We start from the raw sequence: 5,902 nt of genomic DNA on the forward strand, positions 1-5,902 counted from the left end.
TCTTTCATAGGTCTAAATGAAAAGGGACGTGTGTGTGTGTGTGTGTGTGTGTGTGTGTGTGTGCAGTTCCCACCTTGACCACACTTTTTAAAGCGTTTTTTAGTAAGCAAAACCATGTCTCCATGCTGTCCTGTTCCACACAGCTCTCTTTCCTGCCAGCCACTGAAAGGGGTCTTAAACAAGAGCCCATGGGGTTCACTGCCCTCCGCCCCCCACCACACTGATGTTCTGGATATGAATTCTGACTTTCCTAGTGGCAGTTTCCAAAAAGGCTTTGTCCCTTGTTGAGTGCAAAAGCCACAGCTCTTCAAGACAGAGCATCTGCCCTCAACCCTTAGCTATTCTGCAGCTGTTTGGATAGCAGGAATTGTCAACATTAGATCCTAGCCTGATGTATTGCGCTCCTTGAACTCGCGTCTTTGGGATGCTGCAGGGCCTGCCCCCAGGTCCTCTCTGCTGCTCTGCACAGCTCTCATTGCCGACTCAGGCTCTGCAGCTTCCTTCAGCTGTCTTGAATGCTGCCTGGTTGCTGGAACCAGGAAGGGGTCCAAGGACCAAGAGTCAGGGGTGGCAGAGCAAGCAGCGTGTGCTATAGATGGCCATGGTGATCCTTTCTCTGTCCTTGTGGGACCCCCATCCTCCCTCCCTCCCTTCTTTCCTCCCTCCCTCCCTCCCTCCGCCCCAGCCTTCCCCACTGCTGTAACTGACCTGGAACATCAGAGGCAGGAAAGTCACTGCTCCAATTGAATTTTGCTGCAGTTTCTTTTTTTCCTCCCCTAGATATGCTGAGAGCTATTTTTAGCCAGGGATTTTTTTCTTTTTTCTTTTCCTTTTCTCCCCTCCTTTCTTTCTCCCTCTGTTTCTTTCTTTCTTTCTTTCTTTCTTTCTTTCTTTCTTTCTTTCTTTCTTTCTTTCTTTCTCTTTCTTTCTTTCTTTCTTTCTTCCTTTCTTTTTCTTTTTTTTTTTCCAGGAGATCTACAGTCTATTTTTAAAGCCCTTACAGAGGCCAAGTCATCGTGTTTCTCATAGAGACTTTGGCATTAGGTGGGAGAGGCCACAGCAAATGGAGGTCAGGGGTCTTCCTGAAGAAAAGAGGGTGGTCAGGAAAGGCCTAGGGAAGGTTGGCAAAAGCTGGACCCAGGCAAGGGGAGAAGAGGCTACTTTTTTTGTGCTGGGGAGTTCATGGAGACCCAATATGCTCCTCCGTCCAATAGCTCAGGGCTTCGGGCCAGAGCAGCTTCTACTCTCATCCTGGCAACTGCAATGACATTGCCTTCAAATGTGGTGGCAGTTGGTTTAATTTACCACATTCTTCTCTTCTTTTGCCACATTTCTACACTCAGATCTCTCCCCACCTCCCCTCCAGTGGCACTACTTTATGGAGAGCTGCATTGTGGGAGGTTTTGGACAATGGAATAGGTATGAAGTCAGCCTTGGGAGAGGAGGGGGTGCCTGGGTGTGCCACAGACAGTGGCCAGGGGTGGATCAGCTCTGCTTGTGGCAGGGAGGCAGGTGGGCAGGGCTATGGGGGTCACAGGCTCCACAGGAGGAAGAGAGGAAGGAGGAAACCAAACACTCAGAGGGCAGAGTTGCTTCTGGGAAAGCTTGGGAGTTGGTTGGGAGTGATTTGGGCAGAGATGCTAATGGCGCGGCATGCTTTGTGTCCCTGAGTCCTTCTGAGGCTCCTTTAGACCCTACCTTTCCCTCTTTCATTCCTGGCACTTAGCCATTTGCTTCAGGGCCCCCAGTAGATAGGAGAAGGGACCAGAGTTCTGAGTGCTCCTGAACAGACGCCACGTTCCCCATCCTCATATGTTCCCACCACGACCTGACTCAGCCCATCCCACTGGCCTCTTTGCTTGTTATGTCAGGCTCCATGTGAGCCTGGGGTTCTGGGATGCCCAGATATCTGGACTCTCATTTCCATGACACTAAGTGTGCCCTTCCCTGCCACCCTACTTAAAATTGGCATCTCCCTTCCCAGAACTCTCTAGTGCCCCTCCCCTTGCTTAATTTTGGGTTTTTCACCATTTGACACACCCTATATCTTATTATCTCTGGTTTATTATCTGTTACCTAAGTTCCATAAGGATAAGGATATCACTTCTTTTTTTTTTTTTTTGGTGGAGGGGATATCACTTCTTTTGTTCACTACAAATCCTTCAGTGCTTAGACCAGTGTTTGCATATTTTAAGCACTGAATATATATTTATTGAGTGAATTAATAAAAAGAACAAAATGTGCCACGGGAAAATCATCCACGGGATGCTTTATCTCTGACCCTCCCAGTATGCTCTCTAGGCCAGTAGTGCTCAGGGAGGGGAAGAGGGAAAAATAGTGGCCACCAGCCCCAACACACACACACACACACACACACACACACACACACACCAGTTTCAACCCCAGAATAACAAGCAATTCAGAACCGTAGAAGGAAGAGACCAAGACATCATTAGATCTAAGCCTCTCCTTTGTGCAGAAGAGTTAACTAAAGCTCAGACAGGTGCAATAACCTGCCCAGAGTCACACAGCCAACTAGTGGCAGGGAGTGGAAACTGGGTTCCCTGTTGCCAGATTAGAATTCCAGCAGTTCCAGGGGCCACTGACCATTGTTTGCCTAGAAATGTGGGATAAATATTGCATTCCTTCCCAGGCCATGGAGGTAAGTGCCTTCCTGACCCATGGGGAAGAACTTCCCTCAAACTTGGGGCAAACCAATGAGCAAACCAGAGTCCACAGGCTCTCAGCCAGCTGGTGGGCTCAGGCCAGCTATGGAAAAATCTGCCTGTGAAGTCATCTGCTCTCAGCAGGACCCAAGCTATGAGCTGCAAAGAAACCGCATCAGCAGAGAGACAGATACTCTGCCTTCAGGAGGTGATCAAGGACTGTGTTAACCTCATCCCCGGTGAAGTCAAAGTCCTTACCAAGGGGAGTTTGTGGGGCATTAGGTAGGGGGCTGCAAACTCCATGCTTCCCACAGCTAGAGTGGCCCATGTGGAAGTCACCAAGCCATCAGCAGGAGTAGCTGTGTGAGGAGGAGTCAGTGAAGCCCTTCTGATTCTGGAACAACAGTTTGTCAGCCAGCTCACTCATTGATAACACTGATGCCCACTTGGTCCAGGATCCCGTTGCCCTGGGGAAACAGAGGTATCTCCAAGCTCAGGGACTCTGTGTCTTGTGGGGAGGCAGGAAATATTTCTTCCTGTCCATCTCCCCAACCCAGGAACCATGATAACATATGTGAATTTGCAGGTACAAATTGAAAAGATGACAACCATGTAACTAGAAAACGAGGAAACTAAGTCATAAAGTGTTGGTATTAATCTATAATAAAATGAGTTTGTGTGTGCAGTGTGTGCACTAGATATTTGAATGTATGAGTTACACCAAAACAGACTTACGGCAACTGAATTCATTGCATTATCATATTTACAACATGCTAAGTACTCTTCACACACCTCTATGCTGCATGTCTTCACTATATGCCTCTGAGACCAGCAGGTCAAGGATTTATTGTCTGTGTCTATGTTTAAGGAAACAGAGAGTCAGAAAAATTAAGTCCCACATCCAAAATCTCTCCCATAGGGAAGTGGCAGAGCAGGAGCTTGAAACCACCACTACCAGATGACAAATGCCAGGTGGGGTTAATCAGGGCTGGCTTCAGGGAGGTGGTTCTGAGCCCAGTTTAGGGGGAGGGAACTGCCTTTCTGGCCATGGAACGTGCCAGCCTGGCCAGTACCTGTCTCAGAGGCTGGTAAAAACTGTGTTACCCCAAAGAGTGGCTAGTCTGGAGGCCTGCTCCATTGGCCCTCCCTTCAGGCCCACTCTCCGGGACCACCTGTTGGCTAATCCCCACCAGCGCATATGTGTTAGGGGGAATTGTCAGACAATGGTCCTGCTGGAGGTGTGTAGTGAGTTAAAAAATCCTGAGGAACAGGAAGGCTCCATAGTCAACACTGGTGTCTTAGGCTTGGAGTCCCAGAGCTTGAGGGAGAACAACCCATCTTCCTGACCACTGTCCCCTCACTCATGCTGCCCCACTGTCTGTGCAGGGACCTGAATGGTGGCCTCCAAAGAGGTATGTCCACATCCTAACCCTTGGAACCTGTGAGTGTGACTTGTTTGCAGATGCAATTAAGTGTATGATCTCATGACAAAATCATTCTGGCTTACCTGCATGGGCCCTAAATATGATGGTAAATATTCATACTAGAGACACACAAAGGACAGATGAAAGCAGGAGAAAGCCACATGAAGCTGGGGGCAGAGTTTGGAGGCATCAGAGGCTGGAAGAGGCAAAGAAAGACTCACCCCTAGAACCATGGTAGGTATCACGGCCTTGCCAACCCTTTGAGTTCAGCCTTCAGGCCTCCAGAAATGAGAGAGGGTAAGTTTCTGTAGTTTAGTTCAGCACAGGGGCTTGGTTCTCTGGTTATTTCTCCTGGTTAGGGTCTCCTCTCCATTTCAATCCCTGAGCTTATCCCTGCGGTGACATTTGTCATTCAGACCAAGTGCCCCCTCATTTGTCTACCCCTTGATCACAGTCTGAGGTCAGGGACCCTTACAATTTATGACCTTGTCCCGCATATCTTCATGGGGTTCAGTCCCAAGCAGGTGCCTGGGGCAGAGGACACCTGCATGCATCAGTGTGTGTATGCATGTTAGGCCAGAGGTTGGGGTGGGGGGGTTGGGGGGTTCACTGTTGGAGGGAGACTCATTGGAGGGAGTGGGAGTGAGTCAGACCCTACAAAACAAAAAGGGAGAGTATTCCACATATTGGGAGCAGTGGGGACTAATACACTGCAATGAAGCTGAGTTATTCCATGGGGGTCAGAGGCTAGGAGACCTCTGTAAGACCATCAAGCCCTCCCTGAACACCAGATCTTAATGTGAACCATGGTCCCTTAAATACTTGGTGCAGTCCTGAAGTATGGGTATGGGTATTAATATTGCCCTCACTCAGAGAAAATAGAGACAGAGAGACCTTGAATACATTCCCCCATGGCCCACAGTTAATACGAGGGGGAGGGGCTGGAATGCCAACCCTGATAATCTGGGTCTGGGACAATTATGCCATTCTATTTCCCTCTGGATGAAGATGATGCTGGTGGTAGAGATGTAGCAACACTTACAGAGCACTTTCGGTGTGCCAGATGCCACTCAAAGCACTCTGCAGGTATTAACCAGTTCAATCCTCACAACTGCTCTAGAGGTAGGTTCTGTTGTAAAGCAGGACACAGAGGCACAGATTGCATAGGTGAATGCCTCAGGCAAACTGCCCTCTGTTAGTAAGTTGTGGTGGGGGTATAGGAATAAGCACAGTCCTATTTTCCCAGGGCTGGGGACCAATCTCAATACACACCACGTCTTTGTTGGAATGAAAAGCTTGTATTTCCTGGGCCCTGCCTCTATGGGTTCTAGTAGGAAACTCAGGTGCACCAAGATTCCTCCCATGTAGTGTTAAGCATTCCCAAAGTGTCTCATGTGCTCTAGAATTTGTCCTGGCAGCAGATACTTGGTTCCCAGTGGTTTCCTTTCCTGCTACGGGTGCCCATGACCATGGGGCCCCCTCCTGATTATTACTTTATTCTTCTCCAGCTTCTGTTGCAACTTCTATCCCTTGCCTTAAAAAGTTCCCAAAATGACCCACATAGGAAAGCAGACCTTAACCATCCCAGGCTACTCTGTTCTGCTCTGCCTCAGAGATTTTAGTGAACCAGCTTCCACTCTTTTCTTGCTTCTCAGCCCCATTTTCATTTCTCACTCCCCCATCCTCCAGCAGCCAGGATCCAGGTGCAGATCCCAGGCCTGGGCCAGCTAAGGAACACCAAAGGACTGTCCTCTTCCCTCCCTTCCCTGCTGATGGAAAGTGTCCGTCTAGATGGAAAGTGTCCAGTCTCTG

The sequence above is a fragment of the Nyctereutes procyonoides genome, unplaced genomic scaffold, assembly GCF_905146905.1.
Source record: "Nyctereutes procyonoides isolate TBG_1078 unplaced genomic scaffold, NYPRO_anot_genome, whole genome shotgun sequence".
Lineage (NCBI taxonomy): Eukaryota > Metazoa > Chordata > Mammalia > Carnivora > Canidae > Nyctereutes > Nyctereutes procyonoides.